This window comes from Anastrepha obliqua, chromosome 4 (assembly GCF_027943255.1).
Source record: "Anastrepha obliqua isolate idAnaObli1 chromosome 4, idAnaObli1_1.0, whole genome shotgun sequence".
Taxonomy (NCBI): domain Eukaryota; kingdom Metazoa; phylum Arthropoda; class Insecta; order Diptera; family Tephritidae; genus Anastrepha; species Anastrepha obliqua.
In genome coordinates, this window is record NC_072895.1 from 88,244,976 (window position 1) to 88,256,719 (window position 11,744).

Consider the following 11,744-nt stretch of genomic DNA (forward strand, 5'->3'; position numbering starts at 1 on the left):
AGGAATTGTTTTTTATGACTTCAATAAATTTTGATTACGATGAAATTGGCAAATATCCATAAAATAATTGGATAAGAAAATTGGTATTTTTCCATTTTCCATTGAATGCTCCATATTTACGCTTATGAATATTTAATTTTATTACTTTTCACTTTCATGCATTTTTATTACATAAAGAAACAAGAACAAATGTTTTCTAAAATAAATAAAAAAAGTTACTATGCGCCCAACGTGGGGCTCGAACCCACGACCCTGAGATTAAGAGTCTCATGCTCTACCGACTGAGCTAGCCGGGCTATATAATTGGACACGACAGATCGGAGGGACAGTGAGCAGCAGTGCATAGTTTTGGGATATTTTATTGAAATAAAATTTTTATTTTTATTTTTTTTAATTTTTTTTTATTAATTTTTTTTTTTGTTTAATTTCCTTTGAAGTGAGCGCTTTTTTATCAATTCATTTATAATTTAAATATCTTATTTATGTGTTTATTATTAATTTCATAATTATAATATCAAAATGCATTGCTCCTTTCTGTTCAAAAATATTAGGTCAGGGCCTTAGGCACTCGTGAATAACATTTTTATACCGGGCAGCGCCTGGTGCTAAAGTGGTTGCGTAGTGATAGACCAATTGCCCGATGTTCATGCTGTATATTTGGTGGGATTACCGTTTTTGTTGTTGTAGCAGTGCAGTGGTCACCCATTACCGTCTAGCTCATCTAACGGTAGGCCCTGGAAATATATTGTTTTGACGGGTTGGGTATAGAGGGAGAGCTGTGCCAGGTGACTGGGTTTAGGAGGGCATGTGAATAAGTGGTGAATACTTTCAGCTGCCGGCCATATATTCGGATAATTTTTTGATAGGTAGGAGTTTTACTTGTCACAACATCCAGAACGTAATTGAGTCAACGAGCGGGTCTCACGAGGAAACTGAATCTCTTCGTCTACGATGGGTGGTGGTTGGACTCCGATCACGGCATTCGAGGGTCGGGAGTTTAGGAAGATGATAAGAGACTCCCAGTGAATGTTGTTTAATATCTGTCTGTAAATTGTCCGATACAGTAGTTGTAGTCGTGTTTGATCCTGGATATCGTCAGTGGTTCGCCTGGTCGAGGTGGCTCAGCAAATGCCTGCAGGGATGATAACCGCGGTAGCAGCCCAGCTGGGCCGGACCTGCTTGCTGAGCATCTTAATGCATTCCCTAACCGGTAGCATGAAAGCCTCATTGCGGAGATGTTGTAGGCGCGATATCAGTAGACATTCCGTGGTTGCCCTGCTGGCAGTATTGTGCCAGATCTGAAGCTTTTTTCACTGCGAATTACTAGTGCCAGGCAACCATACGGGCGCAGCGTAATTCAGAACCGACCGGCCAATTGCTTTAAATGTCGCCAGCAACATTTCTTTGTATTTGCCCCAAAGTGCTACTGCCTAACAATTTGAGGAGCTTATTGCGGTTTTGCACCTCACTGTCGAAGTACCCTTCGTTTGCGGTGCATTTATGCAGATTGGGCGCATTTGGATTTATTATGCAGATTTAATGGAAAAAGTAGTTAAAAATTGGACTAATCGAATGGACCATGTAACTATACTGTATGAGTGCCGAGTCATGAATAATATAATAATAAAAAAGGTTGATAGGATTCAGGTTGGAGCTCTACCTGCCAGGCTTTCGAGGAAAGGAGCACCCTGTGAGCTTAATCGTTTAGCTGCGAAATCCGGACACTTGCAGAAAAAGTGCTCAATAGCCTCTAATTGTATTCTCAAGCTCTTAAAACACACCAGATAGAAAGAAAAATATACATGAATATACACGAAATTGAATTCCTTACATTCGCGCGTCTTGGCTTTTCGCTGCAGGAGAAAATTAGTATTATTTCGCGGCTCTTTTACTGAGGAAACGTACCTGAAAAGAGAGAGAGAATTTTGTGGTTAATGATTTATTAAAATTTTAAAATATTTATTTGATAAGTTCTAGGAAGGAATGTGAAAATATTTATAGATTATATCCATATCTAAGCATTGTGCTACAAAATTGAACTATTTTTTCACACTTTAGAAAATCGCTAAATGCGCGCAACTTCAGCTTAAATATAATGAAAATGAAGAAAAATGAAAAAATAATGAAATTCGTGATTTAACAATACTATTTTTTATTTGAAAAGTGCTTTTTTAAACAGTTTCCCACTTAACCCAAAATCTTTTTCAATTAAAAATGGTAGAGGATTTAATTTGGGCTGGTGTTGGTACGTACAACAGTTAAGAACAGAAACTTTAAACGATATTTTAGAGGTATTTTACTGCGTAATTCCTACGAAAAATAATCGTTGTTCCATTTGATACTCATATTTCAGTACTAAATGAGCTTATTTTTCGAAGCCAATAGCCTTATTGGCCCTTTAAAGGCCTTTAAAGTCCTTTAAAGCCTTCTAAAAAAATTGTGACGTCCTGTGAAAAAACTGGAAATCAGATTTGCTGTATTTGACCATGACCAGGGCAGATCCTTATCATCTATGTATATTTCTATGTAGATGTAATGAAGATAGACGGATGAAATAGAGGTCGGTGATAGTGCATACAATTCATAAAATATATTTCTGCAAAGAATTTTAGTAAAAATCGTCAAGGATATTCGAGGATAAAAACTTTAACGAACATTTTTGAGATAATTTACCACAGAAGGGGTACGAAAAATATATTAAATTAAAAAATTGTATTACCTTTTATTATTTTTAATTATTTTTTAACTTTTTTATTTTTTTTTTTATTTTATTATTTCTTTTTTAAATTAGTTTTACTACTTTTTAATATATTTTTCTATTATTATTTACTTTTTTTATTTATTTATTTTTTGTTACTATTTTTTATTATTACTATTTTAATTTTGTGTTATTACTAATTTACTTTTTCATTATTATTATTTTTTTTACTTTTATTATAATTTTGTATTATTATTTTCCAGTATTGTTATTATTTTCTATTATTTTATTACATATATTAATTTTTTGTTATTTTTGTTTAATTTTTTTTTATTATTAATTTAATTTTTATTTTTAATTTTTTTTATACATATTTTTTCATTATTATGGTTTTATTACAATATTATTTTCTAACATATTTCAATATTTTTTACAATTATTATTTTTTATCATTTTTTTATGTGTTATTTTCTATTTTTTGTTGTATTATATTTATTATTTTATTTTTTTATACATAGTTTTCTATTATTTTTTTTATTTTTTTCTATAATACGTTTTTAAAATTTTTTATCTCTATTTTTATTTTTTTATTATTTTTTTTATTATATTTATTTTTTTTATTATATTTATTTTTTTTTATTATATTTATTTTTTTTTTATTATATTTATTATTTTTTTATTATTAACTTTATTATTATTTTATAATTTTTTGATACAAATTTTTTTATTATTATTATTATTCTCTATTACCTTTTTTGAATTGTTTATTATAATATTATTTTTTTATTGTTTTCTATAATACGTTTTTAATATTTTTTATCTCTATTTTTATTTTTTTTTTATTTTTTATTTTTATTATATTTATTATTTTTTTATTATTAGTTTTATTTTTTTTCTTATTATTTTTTTTGTCGGTTTTATTATTTTTTATACACGTTGTTTTCACTATTTTTGATTATTATTTTCTATTAGTTTTTTACATTTTATATTATTTTTTTATAATACTTTTTAATTTTTATTTTTCATTTTTTTTTTATTATTACTTTAATTTTTTTATACATATTTTCTTATTATTTTTTATTATTATTCTTTTGATATAATTTTTTCTTATAAGTTTTACTATTCGTTTTAGTAAGTATAATATAAAGTATATTAAATATTACTAAAAATCATAAAATTTGTGTGCACTGTCCTCCTTCCTTCGACACCCAGATATGGTTTGGTTCCAGAAGTTCATAATAAACAATACCGGTCATATCCCACCAAATAGACAGGATAATCTTCTTGGGGTGAAGACTATCTCTAGGGGTCGGTTCTGGTGTTTCATTTTTATCTAACCATTGGCGTTTGCGAACAGGATTATTGTAAAGGACCCATTTTTCATCACCAGTAACGATACGGTTCAAAAAACGTTCATTTTCAAGCCGTTGCAGCAGCTGAGAACACACATTCACTCTCTGCTGAAGATTGGCGACGGAGAGTCTATGCGGAACCCATTTTCCCAGCTTTGAAACCTTTCCCAACTGAACCAGGTGCCTGTGAACTGTTCCACGCGATGAATTTAACCTCTGAGCTATCATATCGACTGTCAAATTTGGCTCAGCTTCCACGAGTTCGAGCAAAGCGTCGGAGTTAAAGACTTCAGGACGACCAGCGCGCGGGGCATCCTCCACGTCGCAGTTACCACCTCAGAATTTTGAAAACCACTTTTGCGCAGCCCTTACACTCACGGTATCCTCTCCGTGCACAGTGTTTATTTCTACAGCAGCAGTTGTTATATTTTTACCACTTTTATAAAAAAAATACAAAATATGCCTCTTATACGCGTTCGAAGATTCCATTTTATTTTTTAACAACACGCCCCTCTATCCGCAATTAAAATCACTTGTTGTTCAGTTATATTCCGCGAATAAATAAGCAAAAATCGTACAAAAGCGAATTTATGGGTAAAATACGGAAGAACTTATGGACTGACCTGATGGTTTCACACCTTTTATAAATTTAGTTTTATATGATTTTTTTTATCCTTGTTGAAACTTCCTTTAATAAATTTGAACGTTCTATGAAAAAACTAAAAATGCTAATTTATTATATTTGTACTCCAACTTTGCGCTTATATCGATTTCCTCATGTGTGCTTTGGGTTGTCGCTTGGTGTAATCAATCAGTGTTTCAATACTAGGCTAATCTAAGCCTTCACCTTATTTATGGATATTTTCCCACAACAAAATTTATTAATAGTTTTAGAAGAAACTCATCTTGAAATACGGCTAAAAAAAGTTTTCAAAAATTGTGCCATTACCCTGTGCAGGTACCAAAAAAACTGCCACTTCCCAAACACTTTGTTGAAAAATACCTATAAAGAAGTTCTTATAAAACCGCTTGTGGTAGGAAAGTTTTCAACGTAGACAACAGAAAACATTGCGAGGACTAAAATTTGAGGGCATGCAGTATCTGGTCCCCTCTACCAAAAGGGCTGCGCTAAACGGATTCTGAAAGCACGAGTTGTTTGACAGACAAGAGAAGCGATGGATACTAGAAAACCCCACACCTTACTTTTATAGTAGGAGAATATGAGATTTAAATAGGCTTTGTGGCCCGATACTTTCATGGGTGCCGCTGAATAAGAGTTTCGCTAGAAGAGTTAAACGAGGGTTTCAGTTTTTGGTCTAACACTGGGAAGAAGGAACACTGGTTGTGGAAAATGTAATTTGTTATTATTTAGTATTTTTCCAAGTATTCCCGTCGGGTGCCAGATCAGGGCCGTACTGCCGATGGCACCTCAATTCGATGTTTTGGTCGATCAAAAATCCTTTTGTCAGCGCCGGTCGCATTGCCTTGATGAAGAATTATTCATCTCTTTTCGTTCTTGTTACGCATTTCACCAGAAAAAGATTTTTTCGAGATATCTTTTAAAGCCCACTACCGCTACTGTGCTGCGTCCATACCCACGGCAGTCGGTCCCACGCTACGACAACGATCCGGAATTATATCCGTAAGGCAAAGGAAAAGTTTATACTGCTACAACAACAACAACAACAACAACTGTGCTAGATCCATCATACAAGATACAAGAAATGGTAAATACGGACAACCTCAAATAATCTGAGACTCGAATATAGCTTCCGCTCTTTAATAGGAATGGTTATATAAAACACATCTCTTGAATTTTGACAAAACAACTTAAGTTAACTTAGCAATTTCTAGCTACTAAGACAATATTTTTGGGTTTTAATACAATTCCCAAGCTATTAAACGCTGCTAATCTCAGCTTGAAACCCGGTCTTAATAGAAGTTGCACAAAAATGTAAAATTTCACTGTGACAAAGTTCGGTTTGTTAGTTAGAAAGCAGAGTCTTTTGAGATCAGATAAGCTGTTTTGTCAAAAGTATGCTGATATAATTACGAAGTACCCTTGAAATTCGACGCAAAATCACCTGAGATACAAAGGTGTCAGTTCGCACATTATTTCTCACCTAATTGATGGCTTCCAGAAGCTTGGAGTTAGGCAAAAGTTGATGGGGAAACTCTTAAAGTGTTAAAAAGAAGAGGTGATCGAATGATCTATGGGTTCCACAGGTGAGATGCGACGAATGATGCATAAGATCGACCGATGAACTACTAAGTATATGAACTTTATAACAACAAAGGCATGAGCCCATGAAGCCTCTAGCTAAGAGAAAAAGGTCAGCTAGTAAGGCGAGCTCGGAAGGCATAGCAAATACCTCTTTTGCTTTGTATAAACTAAGTGGAACGAGTTTTGGTCCCATTTCTTGAATTTGCTTTACGTCAGGGTGACGTTAAATCTGACATCTAAGCAAAAGGTCAAATGAAAACCACAAATCGTACACGCAAGCAACTACGCAAATCCTCAACTGAAAATCCTTGTTGACCATAAAAATCTATAAACCACAAATTCACAAATGCGGGCGTGTGTTAAATTTAAACCAAAAATTTATTTGCTCTCATTTCTATTTGCCAAAGGTAAAGGAAGCCAGCAACCAGCACAAGGCAGGTGCCAAACAATGACAAACGAAAGGCATCAAAGCAAAAAAAAATAAAATAAAAAATAAAAAATTTAATCGACTCTAAGATTTTACTAAACGCAACCACAACTGTAGAAATACGTCGTTACTGACTTAAATAAAATTTTGTGGCTCAGCAATTTTTTTCTTCGTTTTGTTTTATTTTTTATTTTATTATTATTTTTTGTTTTAATTTAAAGGTCGACGACGTAATGTCTGGCCCAGAAATGCCACATAAATAAACCCAAAAATAAATAAGTAAATAACTAACATTCAGACAAACCCAAAATTACAGTTACAGCAGTAAGTACAAATACAAAGTGCCGCTGAGCTGCTCTTCGGAAACCAATGAAAAATGGCCAAATCCCAAATACTCAACCACACATCCACAAACTTTTTTAGTGGGAAGCTGGGTAAGAAGAGTGGAAGTATGGAATCCAACGAAAAAGGTCATGCACGCAGCAGTTAAGCCATAAAACAGACAGACGCGTAAGAATGTAAACGAAGAGGAAGCAGAGCAAGCAAAAACCCATATAGACAGAAATCTGCAATAGGAGGAGTTTGATGAAAACAAACGTCAACAGAGGTCGTCAAATAGGCGGCGGCAGCTTAAAAAACAACAAAAATGAAATGTATGAAAATCAAGAAAAAAAATGTAGCAGACATATAGGCGCAGAAACACGTGCGACGCATTTTGCACCCAAACAAAGGAAAATCAATACACACAACGAAGATGATGATGGAGAAGAAATAAACAGGGCTGCCTAAAAAGTAAATAAGGCACAAAAGAAGCATGAAGCCATAAAGAAGCAAGCAACACGAAGTACACAAAGAAAACGCGATAAACAAATAAGCAAAGAACAAACAGAAGCTCAAATGGCAAAGCGAAACAGTAGCATAGGCAGAAAAGCAGTAGGCAACAGCAACGGCAGTGAATTCGAGAACATTTTGACATGCCGATGAGCGTTGCGACGACAGCCCAGTGAGATGTCTATTGACAGCCGCAATGATGGGCTGTCAGACGCCTGTGTAGGCGCTTAGACAAGTTGATGAATGAAATACTCGCATGTGCGCATGTATGTGTGAGTGGCTGAAGTGTGCAGAAAAAGTGGAAAATCCTAGTAGGTGAGTGGAAATTTGAGCAAAGGATTGCAGTGTGCGAAAATATGAAGCCAGTTTAAGGTGAAGTAAAAGAAAAACGGAGGCGGGGTATGGCTTTCAGACAGACGAGATGTACAGTAAAATATATAAGTAGGTATATATATGACAGTTCGCACTATGAACTTAGATGAGCAAAAAGTTTAGAAAATATGATTTATGTAAGGTAAAAGTTTGATTTATGAAAAGATTTATGTATAAAGTACAAAGTTGCTTGCTTGTTCGGGCAGTTAAAGCTTGAAAGATTTAAATTTTCAGTGGTTAAAAATCAGTTAAGATTTGAAGTACGACTTTATAGCTTCGTGAAAAACTTTTAATTTTTTATATATTTCATCGTTTACTGACAAAATTGCGTAGAAAATTTCTAAAAATTTTATCAAAACCTTCAACCCGGACACTCTGGAGTGGAGGAAAATGAAAGAGCGGATGATTGTGCAAGGACAGGCTCAGAACTGGACCTTCAGCGAGTGGTAGAGGGCTTTAGCATTCCACTAAACGAACTGTACACTGTGATTGGCTTGAACATAATCACGAAAGCCAATAGAAGATGATCACTGACCACTAACTGGAGGGTATCCAAAGCGCTCTGGCCGAAACTGAATCTTAAAAGGACAAAATGTCAGCTTAGATTCAACAGATCACGCACCAGCGTCCTCACAGTTGTTAAAACAGGTGCCCACACTATTAACTTCCTAGCCAGTAGTAGAATGGCTGTACCTCACAATGACATCTGCGTGTGAGTTGTGCAGATGCAGAAGAAATTGAGTCGGTACAACACTAAGAATGTCCTGCACTTCAAAGAAGCCGTGCTAAATATCTTGGCGATTATTTCTTTTAAGACCTAGGAAATTGGCAAGCTGTCTCACTGGAGTCACTAGTGACCTTCTTAAAAAAGTCTAAGTGGTTTAGGCAACTTAGTTAGGGGATGGAAATCAAATGCAGGTATCACAATGTGACTTAGGGCCGCCGAGTGTCTCGTCTTAGACAAGCAACTTGGCTAACCTAACCACCTAACCTTGAACTCTTTATACAAAATTTTAGAATTTTTTTAGGTATGCAGTTTTGTAGCCCAAGTTTCAAACGACTACAAAATACTGTTGTTTTGGTGCACCCTGGAAGGTAGTCATCGAATGGACGAGAGTCTTGAACGAACTGCATCCAAAGTTAGTAAGCCCTCTTCTATTCGTCATCCGTTAACAAGTGACGAACCAATGGAGCAGCTGGCATAAATAAGCATACGTTGGCAGCACTGGAAAAGAATTTTATGAGGTATAACCACTCTGGCTAGTAGCGATTCTTGCTTGATGACTTGTTTGTCGCTATTCACATGCAAATTTTTCGTTAAGCGAGCAGAGCCCAAGCATAGCGAACAGAGGACTGGCGAATCGAAAGCGCCTATAGTTGGATTTTCGTCAAAGAGAAAAATGTCAAGGCCTCTAATACAACTTCATTGCTTTTCCATTAACTTGATAGTCGTTATAGTAAAAAAACGCACTCTGATGGGTGTATTCGGTAAGAGGATGGACATCTCATAAAAGGGGTTTTATCGTAGCTGCCACGTTCTTTCATCTTTGAGCTTTGATTTCAATGCCGCACCGATATTTTTATATTGCATAGCTGTTTTTCGATTGCTTAGCAGATTGAGGTTCAATAAATATTCACAATTTTTGCACTTCATAAAGCAAATCAGTAATGCATTGTGCAACTTCAAAGGAGGTTAGAATAATCGATGGCTCTTCAGTGGCAACATAATGGGCTAAACAGCCTAAGTGAGCCCTCATACATCCTGAGTAAGGTGGTAGCCTCCTAACAAACCTTACCCAAGGCTTTAAATAAAGTTCCTAAATTCTCATATATTCACTCTTCTTCCAAATTTTTGTTACCAAGGCCGTTATAATTGGTAAAACTTTTCTAACTTGTCTTAGAAAAGTGAAAAATATCTTAAAATTGTTAGAAAATGTTAGTCCATGGCCTATGAAAATCTTCAGGAATATTGAAAAACGAAAATTTTAAAGGCACATTTTTTGCGAAGGATAGTTGTGAAACAATTTTTTTTTTTTATTTCTCTTAACATTTTTCGCGCATAAAATTCCTTTTTGTGATATAATTTTATAGAATTCGGATAATTTTATTAATATTGAATTATAACTGAAACTTTAAGGTCCGTGAAAATGAATCCTGGCGTGATGGTGAAAAACTAAAAACTCAGATTTTCTGCCAGTTATATTTTTTTTATATGTGGGTAAAAAAAAGTAGAAACATGTCGCACTGCATAATAATATAATAGACTCGCGCATATGACTCTGAGTGGTTTTAAGCGGAACTTCGATTACAATTTGTATTGCGCCTTCTGATGACGTAACACAAAAATAGGAACATTAATAATAATTTGTATAACAATTTTTTATAACTTTTATACAAAACCTTTTATAATTTGTATACAAAAATATTTATAATTTTTATTCAAAAATACTTATAATATAATTTTTTTATAATTTTCATGTTCAGGAATAGACGTGGCAATTTTCGATTGCACGCCAGTGGCGACTTTTATAAAAAAAAAATGCTCCCCTTTTAGTGCTCGCAACGAGCATCCAGCACGGACTCAAGTCTCTATATTGATTTCCTACTCATATTCATATAATAATTTTGCTTTAATAAAAAGTTTTTGTGTAGTGGCCCATGAGGGGATCGAACCCGCGACCTTCGCGTTATTAGCACGACGCTCTAACCAACTGAGCTAATGGGCCAGTTGGGAAATTCAGCTGTCAGGCAGGGAAATTATTATGTTTTGTAGCAACTACTTAACGCTGTAGACTGGTAAGGCGCCTATAGATAGGCTTCTTGCACTCCAGTTATTGTTAGGAATATGGGAAATATGATTGAATAATTTAAAAAAGTAAGGTAGGATTACAAAGCCATTTAGAGTTGGCGCAAAAGTAATAGAAAAAGCAAAAGTAATAAAACTACGAAAAATTAAAGAATTAAACTTTCTCTGAAAAATATCAAATCTGCTCTAAGCTATTTCTAAATAAATTTTTAATTGTGGCTAAATAACTTTGCCTATTTTTGATTGATTTGAATAATCTTTCTTCAATAGGAAATATTTACAATGTTAACTAATGCTAATGTGTGTTGGGGCCATCAAAATGTGGGCGTCTGCTGGCATTACAGTACTAAAAGTGTCGTTCAAAAGCACCTGAATAAATACTCCACTCCACTCCGGTGGTCCATATCCATCAATGATTCCATATAAAATCACCTGCTTTCTTAATTTAAATTAAATTTTTTGCCAGTTTACATTTAATTTCATTGAAATCGTAGTAAATAAAAAAAAACTATTTTTAGTGGCCCATGAGGGGATCGAACCCGCGACCTTCGCGTTATTAGCACGACGCTCTAACCAACTGAGCTAATGGGCCAGTTAGGAAATTTAGCTGTCAGGTAGGGAAATTATTATGGTTTGTAGCACCTGCTTAACGATGCAGACTGCTAAAGCGCCTATAAATAGGTTTTTCGCGCTCTATTTGTTCTTGGAAACTGGACAAAATGCATAAATAATAATTAAAAAAAGAAGACTAAACTACAAATTCATGCAAAGGTAAAAAAGATTTGTTTCAAATTCAGAAAATTTGAAGAATGAAATTTTCTAAAAAAAATTTCAACGAAACTCGAGGCCATTTCTAAAAAAATTTTTATGTTTTTGGAAGACAATCGGCACAAAAATTCTTTATCCACTTGAAACTTGCATTTTATTATTCCAGAATTCAATGGGCTATAAAACTGTGTACCAGAATTTTATCTAAAAATTCTGAGTAAAAAGTGTGAAATCTTGATAAAAATTTGCCGAATTATTATAAATTT

General features: G+C 34.1%; 3 non-coding genes across 3 annotated transcripts; all 3 read right to left on the reverse strand.

Annotated features, from left to right (window-relative positions):
• Nucleotides 1-223: 223 nt before the first annotated feature.
• Trnak-cuu (transfer RNA lysine (anticodon CUU)) lies at nucleotides 224-296 on the reverse strand. The gene has a single exon. It is a non-coding gene; the product is annotated as a tRNA-Lys (tRNA).
• A 10,260-nt stretch (nucleotides 297-10,556) lies between these two features.
• On the reverse strand, nucleotides 10,557-10,630 carry Trnai-aau (transfer RNA isoleucine (anticodon AAU)). The gene has a single exon. It is a non-coding gene; the product is annotated as a tRNA-Ile (tRNA).
• A 598-nt stretch (nucleotides 10,631-11,228) lies between these two features.
• On the reverse strand, nucleotides 11,229-11,302 carry Trnai-aau (transfer RNA isoleucine (anticodon AAU)). The gene has a single exon. It is a non-coding gene; the product is annotated as a tRNA-Ile (tRNA).
• Between the last annotated feature and the right edge of the window lie 442 nt (nucleotides 11,303-11,744).